The 13,141-nt window shown below is 31.4% G+C and overlaps 1 pseudogene; it reads left to right on the top strand.

Moving 5' to 3' along the window:
- The first annotated feature begins 11,304 nt into the window (after window positions 1-11,304).
- Window positions 11,305-12,832, top strand: LOC111376434 (annotated as a pseudogene).
- The last annotated feature ends 309 nt before the right edge of the window (window positions 12,833-13,141 follow it).

Here is a 13,141-nt window from a genome sequence, read left to right as displayed (position 1 = left end):
TCCACCTAGAAAATATTGAAATTTTGGATCTTTTGGTGTTCGTTTGGCTTTGTTTTTCATGGAAATTGTTAATTAAAGGGATACAATTTGTTACAATTTGGAATATAATTTGTTTCAATTGCAAAAAAAAAATGCTGGAAAACGAAAAATCACCAAACTCGTGGGAAAACATTTTCCTTAAAAATGTGGAAAATGGTGCATAAATGGGTTGTACCAAGAAAACCAATTCCATGGAAATTTTTTGCCATCAAACATGCATTTTTTGGTGGAAATAGAAAATGTTTTCCATTTTCTATGGAAAATCAAGGTATCAAACAGGCCATTAGTTTCCTTATTATCTTAGGTTTCCTTGTAATATATAAACTATTTTAGTTCATTGTAAATCCTAATTTTTTGTTGCTTAATAGAGTATTTTTCTCTCTTTTTTCTTCTTCTTCTTCTCTTCTCCTCTTCTCTTTGAATTGGTTCACTATATTAGTTCAAGATAGTTTATGTTGTTAACACCTTTGACTTTTCCATATTAATTGCACGACCAGCATTCTTTAAGACAACTAACTGTGCATTGTCATCCAAATGCCTAAAAAGGAAGGCAATAATAATCCCGTTAAAGAGAAAGGTGTAGTCTATTTGCAAGTAAATAAGGATGACGTTAAATCATCATTTTCTAAAGGAATTAAATAAATCCAAAATTGGAAATCATTTTTATGCTACTAAAATAATCGAGAAAGGATGCAAAATGTCGTAAACTATTCTTTGGTTTCACCTTTTCAATTGTGATCCAATTCCAGTGGAAAGACCTTGTCATACTCTCCCCAAATTATCAGTGTTGGCTGAATAAAGAGAATATGCAAGGCTCAAAAGGATGAAGTGAGAAGTAAAGGCAACAAAATGTTACAAATTATAAAATGCAAAACAAACTTGAGCAATTTTAGGCAGATCTGAGAGTTTTCTGTTCTTGTGTAATGCATAAACCAACTCTTTTCTTTCTTGAAAGTTTTCCACACACATAACCCGCACAAACATGAAACATCTATAAAACACCAAAAACGTAAATTCAGCTTCAGAACAATTAAAAAACATCAAGGAATTACAAGGTTGTGACAGGTAAATAAAAAGTTGGCTCGAACTGCTAATACAAAGTATTAGTCATCAGAAACAACCACGACCACCAATAGTAACACTCTCTATGACCTCTAATGGTGTTAAAGATACGGAAAGATCGGAAAATATTGTTTAGAATAATTTTCAATATATTTTTCCTTATTAGTGTAGGATTATTTTCCTAAATAACTGATTGTGTAATTATTACACAATCTTTCCTTTTATGTTATTTCTTGTTATTGTTATTCATAACCCTATAAATAGGATTTTTTACTTTGTAATATTCACAAGAGTTTATAATAATACAATTTATATTTTTCTTATCATGGTATCAAAATATTTCGATTCTAAGCAAACCTTCGAATTGCGTTTCCGATGAGCTGCTTTGTTTTGTTTTGTTGCAACAGACCAATTTTATTTTTCCCTCACTTTTGTATTCCAATTCCAAACTCCAAAGTCCGCAGCCGACTTCTCAATTTGTTTTGCATATGATATACACAATTCAGCCCACGGTCTATTTTTTGTCCTTCACTTTGAGGACAAGATATCAGATAATTCCGGAACCATATGTGATCGTCAGCAATTAATAAAACAAATATATGATTATGTGGGTTTCTTATCAAAATTGGATGAATATGTCAAAATAGGACGAGAACCTTCGGATGATTTCCAGTTAGCTTTAATTCCTCTATCTATGGATCGTGTCATCTTTTTCCAAATATTTCAGGGTGTTTCAGTCACAGAGAAGGAATTCTGTACTCAATATATTTTGTGTCCATGCTGGCATAGAGCATGCGTGGAATCTGTAATTTGGCTAAGAGTGATGTTATTCTAGGTTTACAAAAAAGGTTGACAAAGTGGTTGTTGGCAAAATCAAAACCACCCAATTCAAAAACAGTTTTTGAAAGCAATAAAATTCATTGGCTTGATCTTGTCAACACACACTTTGTCAAACTACTTTGTACAAGTAGTTTAATTGTTTGGCTATCGCCCCTGACAAGAGTGTTACTGATGCACTTGGTGTGGTGACGATTTGCCTTTTTGGTGCTCTGGTCCTTCTAGGTTTTTTTTGCACCACTTATTCATTTTATTTCCACAACCGTATCCGTCGTTATGGTCTTATTTATTTACGCATTAATTTTTTCTGTTTTCTTGAATTTTTATTAGCACATGCTAAATGAGTTCATTTCCCTTTAGTATTTTAATCTTTTAACAGTTGTTTAAAAAAAAAAAATTTGTTTTTTCCCCTTTCCTTGGGAATTTAATTTTGTTTTATCTGGAGGGTCGGTATCCAGAACTTTGCTAGTTCTTCCCCTGCCCCTTGAAAAAAAAAATTAGGGGTTTTTTTATGTTTAAAAAAAATAAAATTTGGAAGGTTGGTACCTTGAACATTACTAGCTCTTCATCTGCCTCTTGGAAAAATATGGGGGGTTCCCTTACATTGTAAAATATTTTTTATTTTTTTATTTTCACCCGAAATGTTTTCATTCCAAGTTTGGAAGATTTGATTTGGTCGACAGGGGCGGAGCCAGCACCTGGCGAGGGGGCGCAGCCGCTCGTGCTGGCTCCGCCGGAATGTTTAGGAGCTATCGGGCACCAAATGTTGGCAATGGCAGACTGGTAATTACAGAAACGGAAGAGGGAAGAAGACGACCGAAATTCTATTTTATATTTTTTTTTTGGGCTGATGACAATTGACACACATGGGCGTCTTTTTGTTTAAAAACATTGGCCCAAATCAATGAATCATGGTCAACAACAAATGGCCCAAACCCCAATCCAATTCCAAGTAATAAAAGGAAAACCGAGGCAAATGTGAAACCGTAAACAAACCCTTCTAAGCTCTAGTTGAAATTTAAAATTGCAAACCCTTTTAGCTGAAATCAGTGAGTTGCTTGCTGCCGATGGATGACGGGCGAGGACAAGGCGAGGAGTTGCCACCTATAGTGGACTGATGACTGGTGTGGTGAGTGCCTTTCTCAGTTTCTCTTACTCTCCTTCTCTCTTTTTTTGTTGTTTTTGTTCTATATGCCGACTTGTTGAATGTTGAGTGTTGTTTGATATTTCTTTAATTTGTGTTATTGCTTATTAATCAGTGGACGGTGAATCACATTCATTCATATAAAAGGCATTTTTTTTTTTATTATTTATGAGTTATGATTTATTTTTTATGAGTTATTACTGAAAATGGTGATTTTACTAATTTATGATATATTCATGTTTTATGAGTTATGATTTATGATTATTGATTTGGGAATTTATATTTAAGAAATTATAATAAGTGAAAAAAATTGAACTGAGAAGATGCTAGGCACAATTCAACCTGTGTGGACTTAGTACTCTTTTTTTTTTAATCAATTCTAATGGAAAAATAAATTGGGGCATTTTGCATATTATGGAACGATTTTTTCAACCAGATCGAAAGTCTATGGAGAAAGATATTTTTAGAGAAATTTGATCATGAGGCAATATTGAAATGTTTTCAAAATATGAGACCCATGGAATGCAATTATCTAAATTTACAGTTACGGAGTAATATTGTAGTTTATTTTTTTAGTATTTTGGATTGTATTGAATTATATTTTCACATGTATATAATTTTTACGTTTTAATGTATTTACATATATTAAATAATTTTTAATATTTTTTGATAAAATTTTAATAAACGATCGGGCTATTACGATCGTTGATTATCGACAGTCAATGGTCAACGATCAACTATCGATGGCCAAGCTCCTCCGCCCTAGCTGAACTCAAATTCTGAATTCGTCCCTAGGCAATAGGCTAGGGAAGAGAGAGAGATTCGCTGGAGTATTATATATTTGAATAGTCAATCCTCCAGGAAACGCTCGACATTTCCGGTTAAAATATTAACTAAAGGAAAATTAATAAACTACAAGCCGAATTGATCAACATGGTTGGCTCCATTATTTTCTTCTACTTAACATGATATAAATTCAATTCCAAACACATCTAAATTCAAAGTCATTCAGCTTTTTCAGACACCATTATTTAGTTGGTAACATGTGATGTATTCAAGTTTCATTAGACATGGAGTGTCATAAAATTGAATGATCTAACAAACAACAGAAAATGGGAATTATAATCTCCCGGGAATAACTATGATTTAATAGAAAGTGAAATATAAAATGGAAAAAGTTGGAGTGCTTTGTACTTCCCATGCTGTCAAAAAGGGAGAGTGGTTCAGGCTTTCTATACTGCTGATTTGCATTGTGCTTGCTTATACACCGATGTTCCTTTACAATATTGCTTGAACAGTAAACGTAGGATTGAAACATACACAAATACTGACCAGACTGGCATCTATAGAATGGGATGTACTGCAATATGAATAAAGCTTTTTGTACAAATGAATTGTACAGGGTACGGAGGTTGGGATGATAGCATCTTGTTCGATGTTTTAAACCTTTTTTTTTTTTTTTTTTTTGCCTAAACTTGAATGAAATGTTTCAATCTCGGCTTATGTAAATCCATCTAACAAATTTGTCTATACATGTAGCACTGTTGTTGCAATATTAATAATTAAGTCTGACACTTTCTCAGTTTATTTTCTTCATTTGGAATTACATTAGTTTCGCAATTTAATTCTGTACTCGATTATTTTATATAAAACTTATTAACGATAGACATTCACATTACTGAATATTGCATTGCATTGTTCACTATATTAAGGTTCCGTTTGGTATGACTTTCGAAAAGTCAAATGGAACTTTTGAGATTCAAAAGCTGCTTTTAAACCAGTTTGTCTAATTTTATGAAAATATTTCTTCTAGTTAGAAAGAGCTTTTAGAGAAAACTGATTCAATATAACTTCCTTTAAAAACACTTTTGGATTAGGAAGATCTTTTGAAAATTTGTCTCCAAACAAAAATAAAGGTAGATTCCTCCAAAAATCCTTCTAAAGAAAGGAAAAGCAAAGGTCATGCCAAGCGGAACCAAAATATGCCATTTAGATTTTAAAACAATTTGTACATACTTTATGTATTCTAAGAGTGTGTTTGATTGCAATATGAAATTTACATGGAAAGAAAATAACTTTTAGACAATTGAATTGCCTATAATTTATTTGCATGAAAATTATCAATTAAATGTTCTTGATTGATTTGATTTTTAATCTAGAATATGTTGTACATTTTCATAATTGAGTTTTTGGGAAGTGAATTGTTTAGAAAATAAAAATATATCATCGCATAAAGAAAATATTTTTCTTATTTTTGAGGAAAACATAGTCAATTGACAAATTTTAAAAAAATATTATCTACGAAAAAAAATGTCTATCAAATAATTCAAAAGTAAGAACTTGTATAAAAAAATGATATTTTTTATGGAAATAAAGTTAACCAAACGTACCCTAATATTCAATTCAACAAGTTATCACATAACGTACTTTTCGCATAATTCAAACTACATTTCACTGATCCTGTAAATTACATTATATATAGCCTCTATTTTATATGAGTTAAAATCAAGATTTTAATTTTAGTTAGAGCCAATATTTAATTTTGATTACATATTTTATGTAATTCACAACTTTTCAATTATACATTTCATTAATTTTCATTAAAATATTCTAAAAATTTAAGTTTAATTCCGACCAAACAGGGCATAGTATGCTCGCAAATAAGTGCGCATATACATAGACACAACACCTAAAAGATCTCTCTGTCTCTCTATGTGTATGTATATGTACAATAGCTACAAATTTTGCTTTTCTCATCAAGCACACAAGTTACAAATGTTACTTTTCTCATCGTATAAAGGTAATACTGTTGTAAATAATACCATTATTAGTGAATGACAATGATACCCTTATAGCTCTAATTTTTATTTTCATTGTATTCATAATTCTTTCCCTATAAATATGGGGCCTTAATTCTCAATATAACACATAAATATATTGATTTCACTACTTTCTTCTCATTTTTTCTCTAATTTATAACACATTAGCAACACGAAAACCAATTGAGTTGGCAAAATATATTTCTCTTTCTATTTTCAAATCTTTAGCGGTGGAGGTAGAATTATTTCTCCTTCAATTAAAGAAGACAAGAAGTAGAGCTAATCGATTTTACTAAGAAACCCTTTTAATCTGCTCAAAGAAAAGGTTAGTACCATATTAACTTTAAATTGTATAAAAAAGAGGAATATCTATTTCGATCTGATTATATCGATTTGATTATACCAATTTGCAATAAATTAATATTTACAAGAATATAATTTTTTTCGTACAATAATTCAGTACAATATTTCAGAAGAATATTGTATTATTGTTCTTAAAAAAAATCTAAATCAATATTTCAGAAGAATGTTATATTATTATTCTTGAAAAGAAACAATCTAAATCTATATTTCAGAAGAATATTGTAGCATTGCTTGAAAATGAATATGATATATATATTATATGTTGCTTTTGAAGAAGCACAAATTCACACATACAATATTTAAAATAATATTATATTATTAATCTTAAAAAAGTATAATATTTTTTTCTTATTATATTCTTGAATATAATTTGTTTCTAATTGTGCTTTCATGAATAAACACGATTTACAGTCCCATTAATATTCCTGAAAGATATTATTTAATTTTAAAAAATTATATTATCATAATAATCGAGTGAATTATTACTTGTTCTAGAAGGACATGACATTACAATTTCAACATTGTAGAAGAATGAATTCATTGCTCTTGAATAAGCAATGATTATTTTATTGTACACATAGTGATTATGTTTTTATTTTGTATAAATATCTATTCAATTATGAAATCTAGTCAATTTACTAACAACAGATATCAACAATATCTCACACATCAGCTTTAAATACTTCAACTTGAATTAATATCTTGGAAGAAAATTAGTTAATATTATATTTCATAAATTTATAGTACGCCTCAAGAGTGATGATATTCGATTCTAATAAAAATCTTCAAATGAAATGGAGCAATTAGCAAAGATGATCCCATTAAGGAGGCACATAATCTTGATAAGTATTTAGATAACAAATTATAAAACCTAGAAGATGTTCATGTACTTGACATGTTGAAAATTGAGACATCTCAATAAGTTATGTCATTATAGATAAAAATAGAATCAAAAAAGAAAAAAGTTGTCGGCAACATTTTTGCACATAATGTGCTACATCATATAGCGAGAAATCAAAATAAATGCGCCGATCGAAGTAATAATTGGCCAAATCAAAGGACATAATCCTTATAAAATTGAACTTAGTAGAAAGATCTGAAGTTTCTGGACTTACAGTTTGAAAATTTAAAGTTGTATACTTATGTGAAAAATGAAAAGAGAAAAATGAAGTCATAATATATGATGCACGACTCTCAATATAGTGAATTTCTTAAAAAATTGTTGTGGATGAAATCACAAGTTCAAGATGCTATTATCCTGATGATACTGGAAATTTAAAATGCGATTATAGTCAACTCATCTGTTAATGCTATTTTTAGAGAATTTTACGCCTGAAGCATATAATTCAAGTGATATTATCATAACGGGGAGTAAATACGCATTGAATTCTTTTTTCCTTGATCAAGGTTTTGTTCTATTGAATTCTTCTGACAAGATTTTTAATGATACAATTTTTGTAGTGTACTTAACAAAATAATTTATTTTTTTCCTTCACCGGGATTTTTTCCATAGAGAAAGGTTTTAACGACGAGAAGGGATGGGGTTTTGGATTAATGGGGTTTATAGGGGATTGAAATGTTTGTGCTCTACTAGTGGGAAATGAAGAGGCTATGATGATGATTTCATGAAATTCTGATTTGAACATGGATATACAAATTGTTTTGGTGATTTGCTAGTCTAAAATGAAGAGGATGAGATGATGATTTTGTGAAATCTTGATTTGGATAACGATAAATTTCAACTTGTTACTTGGTGTGGCAACCTAGACGGTAGGGTGGTAGGAGATATCTAGTCTCTATTGCTCATGTAACCGGTGATTTTAGTCATGGCGGTGCCATTTCGTTATTTTCCAATGGCAATGCCATGTCAGCAGTGAACAAAATACTAGTTTTGATAAATAAAATGTCCGAGCCTCTAATGATTTGTCATTTAGTGAAGCATTTTGGGTTTTATTGTATTGGACTGTGTATTGAATGTAATAAGATTTGTGATGTTGTAATAAGCGTTTTCTGATGTTGGAGAGGTCATAATTTGAAGGTATTGTTGCTGAATATTGGTTTTATAGTTTATTGTTTGATTTGATTTATATTTCAAATTAGCTGGATAGTGTCAGGTGCGGTGGGTTTGATTGGGACGATGAGGTCAATCCGAAGTGGCTAATTTGCACCTTCGGGCATTGAACGACTTGAATGATATTTTCATCAAGTTGGAGAAGATCGACACGGTGGACGGAAAATATGCTCACTTATTCGTGCACTTTTTTGATTTACTATATTGTAGACATGTATGCTCGTAGTACTTGGTGGTGTAGTGCAGCATGTATAATAAATGCGAATATCTCAGTCTGGTCGTGTATGAAGGCGTTATCTAAATTTTTACTTTTCTTTGTTATTTGACGGTTTCATTTTGTAATATTTTTCATGTAGTATGAATTTTGAATTTACATAGCATTTATGCATTTTATTTTCTACCACTACACAAATTACGAAAAATGACGAAACAAATGATTTGATCGTCTCATCACTCAAACATATTAATCGGAATGGCCTATATTTGACATGAAATTTATGAATAAAAATTAATTTTTGACCATTTTACATAAAATAAAATAAAAATTAATTAACTTTAATAATCAAATTAAATAAATCATACACGTCGAAAATATTACCATCTCACAAAGAAATTCAACGACTAGGAAGAAACATAGCTGGAAAGAGGGGGGAGCGGGGGTAGGAAAGGGAGTGAATTGGGTGGTGATGGATAATAACTAAATAAATGAGTTGGGCGGGGGCGGGGGAGGGGGGGGTTAATAAGGGAGGCAGCGTGGGTTTTTTTTTTGGGTGCGGAAGGGAGTGAAGAAAAAAGGGGGAGAAGGAAAGGAAAAAAAGAAAAGAAAAAGGATGCGCTATTTGTGGATATAAATGGTACATAAGAGATTACATAAAATGATGTAGACAGAAAAAATTGGATGAAAAAATTGACTGTATTTTAAACTTGTAAATAATAGAATGACATGTAGTAATATGTGACCTATTATGGAAAACGTGAATGTAACAAAGTTCCAAAAAGAAAATACTGTGGAACCGTTGATGTGATGGGCAAATTGATATCAGTTCTGTATTTATGGACGAACAATGTGTATACCAATTATAAAGTATTGTATAACGCTTATTAAATATTTCAGTATTTTTCCAAGAAAATTCATCGTGTTTATGTAATTTTTTTATTATCTCCAAGTACATCTTTAATATAAAATAAATAATTAAACAATATTAAATGCCATATTACAAATGACCAATGTGCAATGCACGAGCCGTATTAAAAAAAAGTTACATGCATTGCTCTTGCTATACATCAAACTTAACAAGACTCATTATTATATTTAAGTAGTTATTTAACCATGTAGCAAAGCTTGTCGACAACCATAAATTCTAATTGTTGGAAATAGACAAGATATCATAATTGCTCTGATACTAATTTGTTAAAAATCAGACCAAATAATAAAGACAAGAATAATACGAGAAATATGAAAATAATGGATCACAAAGATAACGAGATTTACATAGAAACCCAAATTCGAAAAACCACTGTCAGATGCTGAGAATTTACTATAATCAATAGTAATGAATTACAAAGGATCTCTTTGGACCAATAACTAATTTGACAATTGATCAATTTTAATATTTCTTTTAAATCACATATTTATAACCAAAGGATCCCTACCACACTAGAAGAATTAATACATGAAGAGTTTAAATAAAGTGAAGTCCTAATACGATGGGTAAAATCAATAATGAATAATTTCAAATGAAATATGAGTCAAATTCATCTTGAACTCGTTCAAGACATCTTCAAGTCTACTACCAACTCCCAATATTTCTTCAACAACATTTCCAATCAAATACTCAATAAGAATTCGAGTAACAATCCAGTTCTAACAAATTCCACCTTGACACGAATTCCATTGTAGTGAAGAAAACCTAACTTTAATTCAAACAAAATTCTCCAAACAACACTCCACCAACATACTCTACCTCTTCCATCATGCCTTTTCGAGCATACTCAACAAATATGAACTGAATTCAAGCACTGGTTACTAGCAAAATTACCTTGGACTCCAAACTTGCTCGAATCACCACAAACAACAAAATCATTACGTTCACAACTAACTCCATCAGAGTTAACAAATTTGCTTGAATTATCTCTACGAGCAAAAACATCACAACTCCTTACTTTGCTTTCCCTCTAGCGTCCAAACAAGAATCTGCCATAACAAAATTTGGCATTGCGATCCAGAAGCGGAATCTCATATTTCATGCTTGCCATCCCTAAAACAATCAACATTGTTCAAACCTCGCTTTAATAGCCAATCCACCCCTCCCAAAACTCGCCAATACCTTGGTTCTGATACCAATTGTTGGAGATGAACAAGATACCAGAATTGCACTGATACCAATTTGTTGAAAAATTGAATCAAATACTAAAGTTGAGAATAATATGAGTACTTTGAAAACAATGGATCATAGGAAAAAAAGATTTACGTGAAAACTTAAATTCAGGAAAACAACAGGTAGATATGGATAATTCACTATAATCAATAGTAAGGAGTTACAAACGATCTCTTTGGACCAATAATTAATTGAATAATTGGTTAATTTCAATATGTATTGTACACTATTTATTTATAACTAAATAATCCCTACCATATTAGGAGAATTAATACATAAAGAGTTTAATATAAGGTGGAGTCCCAATACAATAGGTAAAACCAATAATTGATAATTTTGGATAAAATAAGAGTCAAATTCACCTTGAACTCCTTTAAGGCATCTTGAAGTCTACTATTAACTCCTAACACTCCTCCAACAGTATTTCCAATCAACTACTCAACAATAATTCGGGTTACAACCCAATTCTAACACTAATATTCCCTGTTTTCCAAATCTAAATTACAAGACTATTAAATTTCTTGTTATGATGTTGATCAGGCCTTAAACATGTTTCTTGATTAATCCACAAACGGTTATTGATGACAGAATTTTTTATATTTTAAATTGCCTATAAATTTTTAATTCACAAGAACTTGCAGAACCCCCGCCGATATATTCGATAAGCAGAATTAGAAGGAATCATTCCGTATAACATTGGTTTCTTTTTCTTCTTCAATACTGTGCTGCCAATATGGGTTCAATGGAAACTGCAAAACCTCATGCTGTTTTAGTTCCACATCCAGCACAAGGCCATGTCAACCCTATGATGAGACTTGCAAAGCTTTTGCATTCAAGAGGTTTTTATATCACTTTCGTGAACACAGAATTTAATCACAGAGGTTTGATCCTATCAAACTGCCCTGATTCTGTGAAGGGGTTGCCGGATTTCAAGTTTGAGACAATACCAGACAGAATGTCGCCATCAGATAAAGATGCAACACAAGATGTTTCACTCCTGTGTTACACTACAAGGGAAACATAATTGTTGCTTTTCAAAGCCCTCCTGTCTAGGCTTAATTCGTCACCTAACACACCTCGAGTTACATGTATTATTTCAGATGGAGTTATGAGCTTTGCCATTAGGGCTGCTGAAGATTTGGGGATTCTAGAGGTTCAGTTTTGGATTGCTTCTGCTCGCTCCTTTATAGGATACTGCATTACCGAGAATCTCCTCAAGAGAGGCATTTGCCCTTTCTAAAGTAAGTGATGTCCTATATTAGGTCTCTCTTGCCGAATCACTTCATCTGAAAAGCGAAAATCTTTAGTCAGGAAATACGTCTATAGTAAGTTCTGTATAGTGGATTTGATAGTACATAATTAAAATCTTTAAAATTATATGTTGCACTATAGTGTATAAAACATACTTACATTGTATATTGTTATGATACGGAGTATCAACATCGTACTAAACGAATATAGTATATAAAATTTAAATTTTCTCCTTATTTAATATTATTTATACCTTTCAATCCACCTTACAAGACATACTGTACCATTAGAATTTAGTGTTGTAGGATACTTTTAAGCAAAATTTTCATTAATGGGTGGCAAACGAGACTTCAGTCCATACATTTGCTATTCTAACAATATGTATAATTAAAGACCATGTATACCTATTTATTTTTACTTTTTTCTTCCACAGACCTCCTCTCTTGCACACTGTGTGCTTTTCTTATTTTCATAGTAGCTGGCCAATTCTCGATTTTCACATGTACATGCCTATGCCATACTGGTGGGGTACTCTGAATCTGCTCGATCATTTAACATGAACAATATTTCCCTTAAGGATATTCCTAGTTTTATCCAAATAACCGATCCCAACAATATCATGTTCGATTTCATGGGAGAAGAAGCCCAGAATTGTCTGAAAGCTCCTGCCATAATTTTCAATACCTTCTACGAATTTGAATAAGCCTTAAAGGATGTAATGTCCAAATTCAATTTCCCAAACATTTACACAATAGGGCCTCTTCCTCTACTTGGGAGGAATGTCACAAACATTCATATTTTCCTTTCTCGCCTATTATTACTACAAATTGATATCAGAGAAATCCGACATCTTCTTCATTGTTTATAACAGTTATGTACTAAAACTTTTTTATTTGGGGTGTGTACAAAATAATGAAAGTCTATTCAGGCTAAGCCTAAGCCATTAAACTCTAATAGTGCAGCATTCATGTAAGAGTCAATCATGAAAATTTTAAATTTATTAAAATTATTCGTTACATAGTGTTTTGCGCGGGTTAGTCGCTAACAATTAAAAGGGATCAGACGATTGTGTAAGGGACAAACCTCTTGAGACAAAGTCCCAAAAAGGATTGTTCTTTATTGGCGATGACTTTACAATCGGAAATTAAAAACAGAATGCCTCCAAGGGGCGCAAGCA

This window comes from Olea europaea, unplaced genomic scaffold, assembly GCF_002742605.1.
Source record: "Olea europaea var. sylvestris unplaced genomic scaffold, O_europaea_v1 scaffold1506, whole genome shotgun sequence".
Taxonomy (NCBI): domain Eukaryota; kingdom Viridiplantae; phylum Streptophyta; class Magnoliopsida; order Lamiales; family Oleaceae; genus Olea; species Olea europaea.
This window is presented reverse-complemented; position numbering and strand designations above follow the sequence as displayed.